Source organism: Bubalus bubalis, chromosome 8, assembly GCF_019923935.1.
Source record: "Bubalus bubalis isolate 160015118507 breed Murrah chromosome 8, NDDB_SH_1, whole genome shotgun sequence".
Taxonomy (NCBI): Eukaryota; Metazoa; Chordata; class Mammalia; order Artiodactyla; family Bovidae; genus Bubalus; species Bubalus bubalis.
Window position 1 is genome coordinate 102,653,493 of NC_059164.1, and position 16,753 is coordinate 102,670,245.

The window sequence follows — 16,753 nt, forward strand, 5'->3', positions numbered from 1 at the left end:
CTTAGTTCATTATGTTGGGGTTTTTTCCTAATAAATATTGTCTGCGATAGAAACAAATTCTTCCTCAGTTCTCATCGGGTGGCAACCCAGTTAAACCTGAAGGCTGCCTCAGGTGGCCCGCTTACCTACTGTATACTTCGCCGTCTCACACGGTTGGGTACTCCCTGCCCATACACAGGCCCTGCAAGTGTCAGGCTTGCTCATTTGAGGACAAAGCTTCCCACACAGGTCCAATCACGGAGCCACTCATGATCTGCTAGCTTCCGGATGAACCATAATTACCCCCTGGTGTCTTACTCACCTTAAATCATTCTGTAGGGCTGAATCGACCAGCAGTTGGTCTGACATTTTCACTGAGATAGTCTGAATCATTTTATCAACTTTTTTTTTTGGGGGGGGGGGTGGGGGGGGGAAGGCTAGGGGTAATGGGTAGCATAATTCATGGGCTCTATTCACTCACTTTTCCTGCTAAAGTCATGTATCAATCAATTTATCTAGAAAGTACTATTATTTCATATCAAAACCGCACCCACAATTTAAGGAACCTCAGTAATCTAGAAAACCATAACTATGGAATAGCTGTGCAATTTATAACTATGGTGATGCTGGACACAAAAATTCATAGACAATGAATTACGGAAAAAGTAACGAGGCGATGAGGAAGGGTAAGTCCTTACAGGTAAAAGCAGAAATAAACACTGCCCATCTTCTAAAGTGTAGTTAAGAAACATTTCCTATAAAAGCACACAGGAAGTGGGGCTTCTCTCAAGCACCATCGGTGTTTAGTGATCCTCGTGCATGTATTTCTGACCCCCTAGCACTGCCTGTGGGTTATTTAACATTTTCCCTTTGACCTCATCTACCTTTTCTCTCAGCAACAACCCACTTTCCACGCTGTCCAGAAGCCTGAGGCCAGCTGCCTTGCTTTCCACCTCTATTCTCTTCATTTCAAAACATCCCTGAATTTATCTCCATCCTCCATCCTCTCTTCCATCTCTCCGGTCTCAAGAGAAGAAGGGTCTCCCCATTCTGATGCTAAAAGTTCCCCCGATTCTCAGCCTGTCCCATTTCCTTTTCAACTCCCTCCATGACCTATTCTCTTTCAGTTTTCAATTTCTCTATGTTAACTGGATCCAAGTTCTTAGCAGGTACTTAATACAGTTTTGCCAAACGAATCAATGACAGTCTTTTTCTTCTGCCTTCACATTGTGCACATGGACACTCTCCGCTTGGAAGGGGAGTACCAGCTGAATCCTTCCCTTTTGATCCTTCCCTTCTTCTCACCTGTAATCAGTGGTTGATGCTCCCTTGTCTTCAAGGCTCACTCTTTAATCCCTCTCCACACATGCACACATACACACTGGACAGGAATGCCCTCTTAAAGGTAAACAACTTCCTAATTGCCCAGTAAATGGCCTTTTTTCAGCCTCTATTCTCTTTGCCCTCTCAGCAACTGACCGATCTGATGCTGCCAACCACGACTTCCTTCTTGATGCTCTTATCTGTGTGCCCTGTGAATCTGTAAACTCCCCATCCCGCATCTGACTGCACACTGTGCTGGCTGCTTCCTCTTCCTCCTTTAAAATTCGGGCACAGCCAATGTTTGGACTTTGCTCTCTCTGGAGTTAAGCTCTCGTGACCCCCACATGTTCATCACAGGCCAACTGCTCTGCTGTGCCTTCCAGGAAGGTTATTTCTGCCTCCTGCTACAATATCATAGATGATCTTCCAAAGATGAACTCCCTATCTTTTCCTAAAAATCTAGCCATTTCACCTCCGTGATCATGTCCCCATGTCTGTTTATAAAATATTCTTCCAGTCACTTGGTTCCAAAACTGTGGATTTGCCTTTGATGATTCTTCTTTGCCTCCATGGACAAGAAGGTGCGGACTCTTATTTCTCCATCCTCCAAAATGTCTCTTGTAACCACCTCTTTGTTTCTGTTCTTGCTGCCACTTCCACAGTGAAAACATTTATCACTCTCCAGTAGAGAAAAGCAAGCACAGACATCTGGCCTACCCGAGCGCTCTTTCTTCCCCCAATCTGCCCATATTCAGCCACCAGATTATCTTCCTAGAACATTTCTAAGCATGTCACTCCTCTGTCCCAAAACTTTCAATGATTCCTTAATGTCTAGAAAATAAATTTAAGGACTCTTAACACCTTCACATTTTGATCTGAACTGCTTTGCTGGCTTCACCTCCAACTATTAATCTTCCTGAACCCAGTTTTAATTAAACTGTTCTACTCACTGTTTCTAGACTGTCTCTTTTGTTTCCTACCACCATGCTCTTATGCAGTGCCCCTACCCCCATCTGGCATGCCTTCATCACTTCTCTCAAGTTATTCAAAGATAAAACAATTCGTATGCCTCTTCTCCCCGGGCACTGGCAATGCACAGTGATATTCCCAATTTTCCGTTTCTAAGCCACTTACCACCTGCACTGCCCATTTGCTTACAAATTCATTTCTAACTTGCAGAATATCTTGTCTTGAGTTGAATGACTTAGCTTTTGTGCTATGTAACTTTTCCCATGTTTAAGTCGTGTTTCCATAACCAGGCTACATTCAGAGGGCACGCGGTACAGTTTACACCCCATACTTCTTTTTTCTCTCAGCATTAAGCCACGATTGTTATATATAGGAAGCACTCAGTTGATGGAATGAAGCACTCTATCTGACCAGGCCTCCAGGAGAGCTTTGTTCTCTAGCAATAGAGTAATCAATCACCAGTCACAAGTACCTATGGAACCTGGCCTCTCTCCGGAGAATAAAGAAAAACCTGCTTATACTTTTCCACACAAACCAGTGCAGAGCCTAGGCAGCTCCTGTTCTGGGGTCAGCAGCCACGTTCTATCTACACTTCATCCTCAATGTGCTCTGACTTCCCAGGGTCAACCTCAGCCCAACACCCAACAGCTGCTCTGAACCCCACCTTGACCCTGACCTCACAGATCTGACGGAGGCTTCCTGAACTCCAGTACCTATTTGTGTGACATGACTACACTTCTGTAGACAGTCTTCTGCCTGACAAGACTATTCTGGCTTGCTCATTCAGAATTCACACTTAGCCTGTTTCTTCCTACTCTACTTTTTGTTCAAGTCAATTTCCCCTCAATTCTACAATAGCACAGAAAATGACTATTCTATATACACCAGTATTAAATAACCATACTGTTCTAGATCAAACCAGTCAATCCTAAGGAAATTAACCCTGAATATTCATTGGAAGGATTCATGTTGAAGCCGAAGCTCCAATACTTTGGCCATCTGATGCGAAGAACCAACTCACTGGAAAAGACCCTGATGCTGGGAAAGATTGAAGGCAGGAGGAGAAGGGGACGACAGAGGATGAGATGTTGGATGGCATCACTGACTCAATGGACATGAGTTTGAGCAAACTCTGGGAGATGGTGAAGGACAGGGAAACCTGGCATGCTGCAGTCCACGGGGTCTCAAAGAGTCAGACATGACTGAGCGAATGAACAACTGTTCCAAATATTTTATACAATATATAAACAACCAATCCTTTGGCTTTTGGTAACTTTATCCCTGAAAAGGCAAAGCAGTAAGCATTTCCTATATTCTCTGGTATGAAGCTTGCCCCTAACTTCTTCATCCTTGGTATTTCGAAGCAGGAGGACTAAGGCCAAGGAATTGCGGGGGTAGGGGGGCGGGCTGTGCAGTGAAGAGGTCAGAGGTGGCAGAAGAAACTTGCTGAAGTTACATAAAGGAGATGCAATTCTCTTCTCTGCTTTCACTGTTTCAAAAAATCTTGGTGGAAAGGCCAGGGTATAGAAGTGGAATTTTACAAAGGGGAAGAGAATGGCTTATGACTTGTTTGCTACTGGGATGACAGCCAAGGGTCATAAAATTGTGGAAATTGTCATTCACTATCTCTGGTGACAGAGTCCCAGGATCAGAGAGGAGATCTGCATGGCTAGAGACGCCCTTTGCCACACCAGCCTGGCCTGGTATGACTACTGCTGCCCCTTCACAAGATCAGCAGCCACTGTTCTAAGAACCAGTCACAGGTCCTGATACAGTCTTATTTCCCAACCCCCTAGCTTTGCGAGATGTAACTGACATACGGAATTGTGGAAGTTTAACGTGTACAACATGATGATTTGGTATGCGTTGATATTACAAAATGATAATCATAAGGTTAGTTACCACCTCCATCAACTCACACCTTACCTTCTGTGTGTGTGTGGTGAGAACATTTAAGATTTACTCTCTTAGCAACTTTCAAGGATACAATACAGCTTGTTAACTACAGTCATCAGATTGTACATTACATCCCCAAGCTTACTTATCTTGGAGCTGGAGGTTTGCCAATACAGTCTTATTACCCTTATTCTTTAGCAGAGGTCATTTTGCTCTGTGAAGCAAACTGCTCAAAGAAAATATAGTGAAAGAAAGTCTCCAATAATAATAACAACAATAATTTATTTTTAAAATCTCCAACCTATAAGGGATAAAAACTGCTGGTAGCTGTGTAACTTACTCTTAATCCTACTGGAATAAACAAACTTATCCAAACACTTCTTTTTGAGAGTATTTTTCTGGAACAAACCCTCCTGATTAATGGAGTCCTCGGGAAGCCCAATCCACACCTTTTGCATTCTATTTATTCAAACCCCCAAGGCTGGGGACGAGGAAGGCAACAATGTTTATGTTCCCCACTCTGGGAAGAGCTATTTCCTCTCATCTCTTTCCTTTTTTCTTTTTCTTTTTGGCTGCACTGGGTCTTTTTTGCTTTGCATGGGCTTTCTCTGGTTGTGGTGAGGAGGGTCTACTCTCTACTCATGGTGCTCAGGCTTCTCACTGAGGGGGCTTCTCTTGTTGAGGAGCACAGGCTCTAGGGCGCGCGGGCTTCAGGAGTTGTAGTGAATGGGCTTAGCTGCTCTGAGAAATGCAACAAAGTTGTGGGATCTTCCCAGACCAGGGATTGAACCCGCGTCCCCCTGGTTGGCAAGAGGATTCTTATCCACTGCGCCACCAGGGAAGTCCTGTTTCCTTTCCTTTCTCTCTGTGTTGAACTCTTGTGCTGTACTCTGCAAGGCCTGCCACCTTTCTTATTGGTCGATTTTCTTTCCAGAAAAGGCAGGGGGGTTAATGGACATTTTCGGTTTGATATTACGGCACAATCGCAATTGCTTTTTAAGTAACCTCTGTCCTTCCTATTTGGCTCTTGAAAAAGAAAGAATTTTTCTCCTCCTTCCGTGGGAGACTGGGGTGTGAGGGGGCGGTTCTGAGCCCATGAGGAGGGACCTGGGAAATCACTGTAGGATAAATCTGCAAAACTCAACACCTGCTTCCTAGAGGGGCCACGAGAGCCAGACCAATTCATGAAAGCCTGAGTAGCCTCCCAAGGTAACTCTTGACACGATGGTCGCAATGTCACGCAAATGAACGCACAGCCAGGCACCATAATTTAGAACTCTGGCTTCTAAAAGGCATAGCCCTGTTACCATCTGTCTCGTAACGAGGTCAAAATCATCAACACTGACTATTAGATATTCATCAGGGCCTTGTGTGCTTTTTAATGTTACTGATACAAGTTTATGTGGATGTTATAAAAGTGACCAGTAAGAGGCATTTAAATTTATTAAAGTTTAAGTCAACTAATACAACTGTATGTAATATATTCTTCCTTGCATAGGGCAAATGAAATACAGCCCCAATAAAATGGGCATTAAGATACACCCTACAGTCAGCAGAATTAAAGCCCATGATTTGTAAGAAGGTATTTCTTCTTACCAACAAAGACAAAAGACCTCTCTCTCACACACCCCAAACAAATCCAGGCTCCTGATACTTAGGGTGCATTTCTGACAGCCTGTATGTTAAAGGTAAAGAAAAGCACTGGGCTCTCTTTTGGTCACTTTATTCACATCCTCAGTGTGCATTAAAAAAAAATCATGTTGAACTTCCCTTGTGGTCCAGTGGCTAAGACTCTGTTTCCAGTGCAGGGGGCCGAGGTTCGTTCTCTGGTTGGGGAACTAGATTTCACATGCTATAACTAAGACACAGCATAGTCAAATAAATAAATAAAAATTTTTTTAAAAGCATGCATATAAGTGTACACTTCAAAATACTATTTTTAAAAGTGTGTGCTCAGTCGCTCAGTCATGTCTGACTCTTTGCAACCCCATGGACTAGAAACCACCAGGTTCCTCTGTCCATGGAATTTTCCAGGCAAGGATACTGGAGTGTGTTGCCATTTCCTACTTTAGGGGATCTTCCTGATCAAGGGACTGAACCCATCTCTTGTGTTTGCTGAATTGGCAGGTTCTTTACACTGTGCCAGGGATCGAACCCAGGTTTCCCACATTGCAAGTGGATCTTTACCACGTAAGCCACCAGGGAAGTTGAGGCCATTTATGTCCATTGATGTGATCACACTTCATTTCAAACCCTATTACTTAGGAGTCTCATGATTCTCCAGAAGTTAAAATCTTGAGCACCTAGTAGGTACCAGGCTCCAGGCCAGATGTTTCACGAACAGAGTAAACACACGTCTGACTTTGGGACGATCTGGAATTACCCGTCGCAACAATTCGATTAATGAGGGCACCCACCCTACCTTCCTTCTTACAAAGGTCCTAGTTTGAAAACTAGGAAGTCAAGTGATGGGTTTAGGCACCTATAATAAAGTGGAAAAAACAGACTCTGGCCCCAGAAGTTCAAACCTGGGTAATTCTATGTGCCTTTTTTGTCTTAATAGTTCAATGACAAATTTATTTTTCTAGGGTTAAGAATAGTTTTTTTCCACCTTAAAAAAAAAGGTTAGTTTAAAATTTTTTCATGATCTTTCTGAGCTCTTAAGTCGCAAGCATTTTTCAAGGTCATTTATTAAAGGATTGGCTTATTTAGTTCATTTTTTCCCACTTATTTGCTTAGTTTCTTCATAATTTTATATTTCACAATTAGATGAACTGAAGAGTTGCTTCACATCTGAGTACATTTCCTTTTCATTTCACCACCCCAAAATTATCTACTGGAAGATCAGACTCTGGTGAAACTACAGGGATGAGTGAGGGTTCGATTATGATTAAAAAAAAAATATTAAACTGAATTCAATTGCACTGGAATCTCTCAAAGCTCAAGGGAAGGAATTACAAGCCAAATAGTGGCACCATTTTTATCAGGATGTAAAGTTTAATTTTGGTGTTGCAGATCACCACCCAGAATCCAGTTACATTGTTAAAGAGAATGGAATCACAAACATCTTAGTTTGGGAATTTCCTGGCGGTCCAGTGGTTAAGAGTCCACACTTTCATTACAGGGGGCAAAGGTAGATCGTGCAAGTCACATGATGTAACAACAACAAAAACAAAAACTTAGGAAAAAAAAGAGAACACCTTAGTTTAAAAGGTGCCAGCTTCACCACTTTTATAGTCCTTCGGACACACACTTCTACCAAATAGCATTCGATAGAAGCTACAGACTTTTTCTTTTTTTTTTGGAATCCAGAACTCAAAGGATGGATTAATTCCCATACCTAGCTGACTGCTATCTCTCTCTTATGAATCACATTATGCACATAAGACATAATAAAATCACAGAATATTTCAAAAAATATATGAATGTTAGAAAAATGCAACTGAATGGACATTTAGAAACACTTAGAAAAGAGTTAATCAGTATAATCCTTGATTACCATAATTTGATGCCTCTGGGGGTTGAAAGGTAACAGAAAAAACGTATTCATTGACATACATAACAATATTCATAAAATTTTAATGACAGTAATCCTGCTTGTCAAGTTTCTATTTCACAAGTACAAAGATAATTTCAGGTTAGCCCATTTCTAAATGATTCATTTCCAAAACTGCATACTAAATGTCCATGAAACTTGTACATAGTTTTCCATCAAAGTCGAATTATCTGTTAGTTGTATAACGTTAAATGTATAGTCTATCCCAACAGAACTCAGTTTAGAATCAACCACGCTCTACAGAATTCTTTATCAATAAGCACAATCACAATACTACTGATTCCATTAAGGGTTCTCTCTATAAAAAGGCTGGAATTGGGTACAAAAGGAAGCATGAGATATCTTAAGACATTGGCTCTGTGCTAAAGGAGCTAAAAATCTCATGGGGTTGCCAAGGTCAATGCAAAGTAAAAAGGACATCTGGCAATTCTGAGCAACATAAACAACTTGCCAAAATAAACGCAACAGGAGTTCAGAGGCGGGAATCACCACGGGATACAGTTAGGCAAGGGTTTACAGGGAGGTAAAGGAAGAGCTGAGCTGCAGTTAGATGTTATGTCTTTTGAAGGGCAGTGTTCCAGCTCCTGCTGACTGGGCATTGGGAGCCTACAGCCAGCACTATGGCCCCTGCCCTCAGGAAGCTGAGGCTTTGCTTGGAAACAACAGCAGCTTAGGAATTTTTAGTAGTAGTCATACATTAACAAATGCTCATTCCCAACATAACTACTAGTCTACACTGGTGCCCCAACAGTCTACTTATCCAGAATTGTCATCTTCTGATAACTTCAACATTCTAGAAGTAATTTTTAAATACTGAAAAAGCTGGTGTGAAGCCCTACCACTAGATACTCATTTTACTATCATCTAACATGCAATTAACAAATTGGAGAGCAACTGTTGTGACTGGGTTTGCTCTGTGTCAGACTCTAGGTGTGCACACCTCACAAATGCAAGGTCAAGTGCATTTCCCATTTTATTTTTTATTTTTTTTTAGTTCTACCAGTTTATTGCTACCAACCCATCTCCCTCCACCCTCATACCTACATGCTCAGTCATGTGACCCCATGGACTGCAGCCTGCCAGGCTCCTCTATACATGGACTTTTCCAGGCAAGAATACTGGAGTGGGTTGCCATTTCCTTCTCCTGCATTTCCCATTTTAAAGACAGGTAAGTTGAGTGTGAAAGTGTGTTAGTTGCTCAGTCATGTCTGACTCTTTGTGACCCCATGGTATGTGGCCCACCAGGCTCCCCTGTCCATGGGGATTCTTCAGGCAAGAATACTGGAGTGGGTTACCATTCCCTTCTCCAGGGGATCTTTCTGACCCAGGGATTGAACCCGGGCCTCCTGCATTGCAGGCAGATTCTTTGCCATTTGAGCCACCGCGGTAGTCCAAGTTGAGTTTAGGGAGATGATTTAGCTTGTCCAAGCTCACTCTACCACTACCAGCAGGGCTGGGATCTGAACTGAGGTCTGCCTGACTCACAAATCCGTGCTGCTAACCCTTTCTTCTTCTTCATGCTTTAGGGTCTTGGAGTCAAAGCACCAACTAAGGGGAGAGGTACCATAACAGCCAAGAAAAAATGAAACCTGATGTGTGAGAGGAGACTGATCTAAAGTAGGGGGTAGGCTGACTGCACACCACCTGGGAAATCAATGCACTCCACAACAGTGTTTCCAAGTCACTGGCATTTCTCTATCCTCTGGTTAGGATGACACTGGAGAAACACCATTCCAAACTATTCACATCAATTTACTTCCTGAAAGAGGTAAACTTCACTTCTCTGATGCATAGTGACATAGTGGACAGAACACTGGTCTTGGGTGAGCTGACCTGGGTTTTCCCAGCAGGGAGGACCTGGACTAAAGAACTGCCTGAAAGAACAGAAAGGAAGCAGCAGAAACCTAAGACTGTGCAGAGAAGGGAGGCAAGACACACTGATGGGCGGGATGAAAGGGCAGAGGCGAGGGGGTAATCAAATAGTAACGTCTGGGGGCCGACAGGAGTGGGGTTCCACGGATGGTGACACTGAAGACGGGAGGTGGTCTGAAAGCGTTGTTTCTCTTAGGGGATGGGATAATGAAATGTGTTTTCAAACAAGTTGAATGACAAACACGAGAGGAGATTCCAGTCGAAATATTCAGTGTTCAACACTTCATACTGAAACTCTGAGACAAGGAAGTGCTGAATTTACCAAAGTCACAGTGTCAGGAGCTGCTGGTCACTGACAATCAAGCATCTACTTCCCATTGGCTGAGTTGAATCTCAAATGAAGATAAACCATTTGGAAAGAGAATGGAAATCAATAAGATGGGTTCAGCCTGTACAGCATGAATCAGAGGGGGAAGAGGGCAAGGTGACCCTGAACCAGTCCATGCACAAGCCCAAGGGCAAAGGGGTGGAGCCCAAAACATGGCTCAACAAAGATGAGCAGGTCAGAGTGACAAAAATATGGAAAGGGAAAAAGACTGAAATCAAAGGTTCATGTTCCATGACCGGAACCGGTGTTGCCAAAGATGAGAGCAGAGTCCAGTAGGGACAGCTTGGTTTGGGAGAGATTTCACTGTGGGATTAGTAATGACAGGGTGGAGACATTCTATAGGTACCAGGAGAAAAACGAGAGAGGAGAATGGGTAAGGGGTCGCTGACCTGAGGGCTGTCCCCAACACCTCTATGAACATGGAATCCACGTGGGAAAAGCTGCTCCCCAGAGAAACGGTGTAGAAAGTAGAGCAGATGGCAAATAAAGTAATCCTTGGGGGCAGAGACGTTGTCAAACACTATGAGTCACACAGAGACTTCAAGGATAAAACAATGAAAAAAAAAAAAATTAAGGGAACAGAATAAGGGCTACAGGGCCTGGCTGAGAATAAGCCACAACCCATTTTTTTTCCCCCACAGGGTCAGGAGGAGAGAAAGAAGGGGTGCTCCCCTGGGAAAAGAACCAAATGTACCATGATATGCTCCTTGTTTTCCCAAGAAATAGGATTCTCTTAGACTTTCAAAATCCTTTATGTCATCTTCTTTGAATCTGCAAATTCTACCATAAGCTGTGTTTCTTCAGTTGAGAAAGTATCCTCTTCCTACCATTTGCAAATTCTCCACATACCTATCTACCTACTGGCTCATTATTCATCCAAATCAGCCCTTCTCCATGTTCTGACTGACTTTCTGAAAGTTGCCAGCTTCACCTCTGGAAGCTTCATGCCTCCCAAATTCCCCTTTCTATGTCTCTGCCTCATTGCCTGGGACTAAGCCATAAGTCACTGTGGATGCACCAGAATTTCACTGCCGTGGGTAAGTACACGCAGCCTACAGATTGATTAGCTAGAGGCCATGTTACCAAGAGTTCATAAGTGATCTGAAAATTGCCAATCCAAGAGAATTCTGGTAAAGGAAATAAAGATATGGTAAAACATGCATGCCTGTTTTAGGAAATTGGAGAATCAATGAGAGGAAAACAAATTTTATATACACACACACACACACACACATACACACACACATATATATACACACACTCAAAACTCAAAAACTCTGTTTCCAAGGGAACCCCCTGGAGATCCAGTGGTCAGGACTCGGCATTCTCATTGCCGAGGGCCCAGGTTCAACAATCTGTAACTTGACCGCCTCTGTGAAGACCCTCCCTTAACTGAAGTCACCTTCTGAGGTCCTGGGGTTAGGAATTAAACACACGAGTTTTTACAGGTAGGGAGACAATTCAACACTTAATGGTAGGTTTAAGGAAACCAAAAGCATTTTGCTACAGCATAACTTTCTCAGGACATACTGTCATTATTTTCTAAGAACTCTCTTTGTTTCTCCCTCCTTGGAGACAAGACAGTCCACGCTGTGACTTCCCTATGTCTTGCCTCAAAAGACCCTGGAAGGGATGTCAGTTAGTTGAATATTATACAAGCAAAAGCTAAGTGATTACTTTAAATTAAATTCTGCATAAGTTTAGGTGACTTATGCAGTGCTTCCCAAAAAGGTCATGCAGGAATATCTCTGCAATGTATATTAAGGAATAATGGCAGTCATTCTGGTATAAAAGAGAATTTGAACATCACATATTAATAACACTAAAATGGGAGAGTAAACTAAGTTTCTAGTTTCTTTTTTAAAAAAACATGTATTTTTATTTATTTTATTTGGCTAGCTGGCACAGAGCATCTTCAATTTTCATTATGGCATGCAGGATCTTTAGTTGTGGCATGAGAACTCTTAGCTGTGATCTGGGATGTAGCTCCCCAACCAGGGATTGAACCTGGGCCCGCTGCACTGGGAATGTGGAGTGTTAGCCACTGGACCACCAGGGAAGTCCCTCTAGCTCTGCTTCTGGGTGTGCATACATTTCTGAAGGAGACCTGAGTACACTCAAGAGATAAATCAGTCGCAGGCTAGGTGAGGATGAGGCACTTCTGTTCTTCAGGGCCACCCCTATGTCTGGTGATGCTCAGGGAAGCCTTCAATTGGATTTGCTTGTCCTTCAGAAATGGTTTAGCAAGTCCAAATCAAGACTAAAAATCTAGTAGGCTTTTGATTTTTTTTCCCTCTGTCAGGCCAAAAAGAGTAGTTATTCTTAAACACCTCTTACCCAATTATGCATTTTACTTAAACCTTACCCATCCCATGCCCAGCCCACAACAAACTTGTCTTGTGAACCTAGCTTCCACTTCAAAAATGTTTGGCACACTCAGGATCAAAACTGAAAATCTACTTTACTCTTTTTCATTTTACTGTTCTTATTACAGTGTTGCTGCCAACTCTTTTGTACCCAACAAATTATGTAAATCTGTTACTCTATATTTGGAGAAGAAAATGGCAGCCCACTCCAGTATTCTTGCCTTGGGAAATTCCATGGACAGAGGAGCCTGGTGGGCTATAGTCCATGGGGTCACAAAGAGTCGGACATGACTGAGTATGCACACACACACACATTATTCTACATTACTCTGTTACTCTAGGTATATTATATTAGTAAGTATCCCCTCAGAAGATATGTTGGAGTTCTAACCCCCAGTACCTGTGAACATGACCTTATCTAGAAACAGGCTCTTTGCAGGTACAATCAAGTTAAGGTGTTAAGGTGAGTTCTCATCCAATCTGACTGGTGTCCTTATACAAAAAGGAGAAAAGACACACACTAACACACAGAATGCCCTATAAAGACAGAGGCAGAGCCTGGAGGGGTGCAGCTGCCAGTCCAGGGATGCTGCAGCTGGCTGGGGGGTGCACTGGACTCTGGGAAGGGGCAAGGACGGCTTCTGCCTAGATTCTCGGCGGGAGCCTGGCCCTGCTGACACTGGCTTCCAACCTGCAGGCTCCAGGACTGAGAATAAGTATCTGTTGGTTTAGATCACCCAGTTTGTGGCACTTTGTTACAGCAGGCCTCAGAAACGCATACCCTCTGGAATATAATTCAAGATGCATTTCATTGAAAAAACATGTTTGTGCTCAAGCTGTGATAAAGTATTTATAACAAGTGCGGAGTCACGCTGGCTGAACGGCAGTTTGCCCTGACAGCCTGTCTTTGCCGCCTCCCGGTTGAAAGACAGTAGAAGCATCCTCAGTCTAAACGCCCATCTCAGTTTTGGAACTGAGGTCCTACGCTGGGGGGTGGTGCTAAACACCCCCTCTCTTTGTACAAATATACTTGTTCTTCGTGTCGGACGTGTGACTTTACAACCACGACTTCACCGGAAGGCAGAGAAAAATTCAGTCTGTCCTCACCAGCTAAGTGACAGTTAAGGAGTCCCCGCCGCACTTCCTCACACCTGCCCGTTCAAGAAACCTCAGCTTCTTGCTGTCGTTCAGAGAAACCAGGACATCCCACGCTCAGTGCAACACCTGTTGCTTGCTGCCTCTTGCACTCAGGTTTCTGCATTTCTTTGAACACTTCCCTCATAAGACTGCTATCCACCTGCAAAGAAAACTTTGTGAAGATGTCATTCAGACCCCCAGTAGCCCAGAGTGTAAAGAATCCACCTGCAGTGCAGAAGCCCAGGGTTCAATCCCTAGGTCGGGAAGATCCTGGTGAAGGAAATGGTAACCCACTTCAGTATTCTTGCTTGGAAAATCCCATGGACAGAGGAGCCTGGCAGGTGGCAGTCCATGGGGTTGCAAGAGTTGGACATGACTTAGCGACTAAACCATCAACCACCACATCCAGTCCCAGCCATGCCCATAAGGCCAAGTGCATAGAACTCTTTACCCTGGGTTCTCTTCAGAGACCAAATTCCTTCCTTCCTCCTCTTAAAAGCCCAGTAATATAATCCTTCTTACTTGATTTAAATGGTGACCGCTGTTTACAACAGTAACTCTATGTTACAGCTCCCTTGCTCCTTAGAGAATGTTTTCATTACTCTCAGTTGCCTTTAAAAGTGACATCTGATGAAACTCAACTAGCGATCAATTTGGGAAAGATAGAAGAAGCATTTCCTAACAGTGCAAAGGGAATAAAAACCAGAGGAATGGCGGGGAAAGCAGGCTGGGATGCTGGAAGGGAGAAAGGTCAGGGAAAAGGAAAAGGAAAAAGAAATGAAAGATGGGGAAAAAGTGAGCAAACAGACTGCAGTGAAATGGTATTGTAAGCACAGGTGGAATAATAAAGCAACACTGAGATGTGCTTTGTAAACTATAAAGCATAATAAAAATGCGGCACAATATTATTTACAATATTTGTATGCAGATGATGCAGATATAAAAACCAGCTGGTACAGGGATCCCTTGGCCAGGCAACCAATAGCCCGTTCTACACTGTGTAGATGGTAGCGGTTCTTTGGGCTGCTTCAAGGACATTTTTATGCTGTGACTCACTGTCACCAAACCAGTCCTGGCGTCGTTATGACCCAGAAACCCCACAGTGCCAGCCATTGGCACCGGCCTGAGGGGAGGTACCCACTCCGGTGATACCGGGCATTGCTCTGTCACCCCCGGAGCACAGAGAAGACATCAGAAAGCTCTCATGTGTCCCGCTCCAGGGCACAGAGGATGGCAGCTGGTGACATAGCTGGTCTCAACTCAACAGGGTTTGTGTTCTGAAGGCTCATTCCAGGTCATTTCTGAGTTCTTGGCCACTGGTCAGGTGTGGGCTCTGCTGCTTGCTGGCTGCAAGGTCTCAGCAAGTGATGAAGCCTCTCTGAGCCTCAGTTTTCTCATCTCTGAAATGGGTGCCTCTATGGTCCTGGTGTGAAGGGGAGGTGTCAGTGTCATGCTCTCACAGCACAGTCTGGCCCAGGGGGAGCTCTGTGTTGGTGTCAGAGAAGAAGGGAGAGGTCAGCTGGCTCGCTGAGGCCCAGGAACACGCAGCCCGGCTGATGCATGGCTGGCCATGATGGACGGAGCTCACATGGTACCAGGGGCCCCCTCAGCACCATGCCTGGCTGGACGAGGATTCAGTACGCTATTTCTGAATGACTGAACAAGGCAAACAGATGATGACATGGGACAAGAGCTCATTTGTCACTTGTCTCAAATGTTGTTCCCCATGGAAAGGGAGGTCTGGTTAGGAAAAAGGCAACTTCCAAGGATTCTGAAGAAGACACAGAGGAAACTGGATGGATTCAAAAGATTCAGATAAAAACTCTATATTTTTACCTGTGCATGCATCCTAAGTCACTTCAGTCATGTCTGACTCTGTGACCCTATGGGCTGTAGCCCGCCAGGCTCCTCTGTCTATGGGATTCTCCAGGCAAGAATCCTGGAGTGGGTTGCCATGCCCTCCTCCAGAGCTTCTTCATGACCCAGGGATCGAACCTGTATCTGTTACATCTCCTGCACTGGCAGGTGGGTTGTTTGTCACTAGCGCCACCTGGGAAGCCCATATTTTTACCTACTTAACCTTAAAAATGTATTGCATTTCTTTTCCATGTAACGTTTGAATGAAAGGCACTATTCCCACACACTACTATATATAAAATAAACAACAAGAACCTACTGTATAGCACAGGGAACTATATTCAATATCTTATAATAACCTATAATGGAAAAGAATCTGAAAAAGAATATATATGCATAACTGAATCACTTTGCTGTACACCCGAAACACTGTAAACCAACTCTACTTCGATTTGAAAAGCATTTTTTTTAAAAAAGCCCTACTCCAGGTCATAAATGGAACTCAGTTTCTATGTACAACATACTCATTGCACATTTGTATCTACCGTATAAACTATGACCTAAGCGTTTCTGATTGACAATCAGTAAAAAAAAAAACAACAAAAAAAAAACTGAACACTCCTAACACATGTGATATCTATTTTTAATAAATCATATATTTCTATTTTACTATTATGTTTATTAAAAACACAAAACCAGAATATTTAGAAGGATGAAAAATAATATACATAGTCTAATGCTTTCTTCTGTGCGTGCGTGGTAAGGCACTTCAGTCGTGTCCAACTCTTTGCGACCCCATGAACTGTAGCCCACCAGGCTGCTCTGTCCATGGGATTCTCCAGGCAGGAATACTGGAGTGGGCTCCCATGCCCTCCTCCAGGGGATCTTCCAGACCCGGGGGACCGAATCTGTGTCTCTTATGTCTCCTGCACTGGCAAGCGGTTTCCTTACCACCAGCGCCACCTGGGAAGCCCCCAATATTTTCTTCTCTATCCCAATAAACTGTTCTGAGCTCTTCACTTTGAAAATTCCTGTTATACCTCAGGTAGCTAAAGCCAAGTAACTTGCAATTAGTCTTGGTCATATTATTAAACTTGGCCAGTAGAAAGTGGCCAAGTGCGAAGTGCCACTTCTGGGCAGAAGCTTTCACAGCCAGCGTGCAATTGGCCTATTTGATCCCTCTATCCCTTGCTAAGGTAACCAGTGATGATTCAAGGGTGGGAGTAGGAAGTGAATGAGGATGAGAAGGGGCTGAGATCCCAGCTCACCCAAGGGGGACCCGCAGCAAGATGATGGAGCAAACCTTTGTTATTTTAAGTCCCTGAGACGCTGGAAGGTGTCTGTTGCCGCGGTAAAACTTAGTCCGTCCTAACTAGCACTGTGCTTTGCCTTAATGCTGCACTCCCTAAC

General features: G+C 43.7%; 1 protein-coding gene across 4 annotated transcripts in view; it reads right to left on the minus strand.

Annotated features, from left to right (window-relative positions):
* Positions 1–16,753, minus strand: part of HIPK2 (homeodomain interacting protein kinase 2) — a 203,351-nt gene that overhangs the window by 140,543 nt on the left and 46,055 nt on the right. The gene's annotated exons all lie outside the window — the stretch shown is intronic.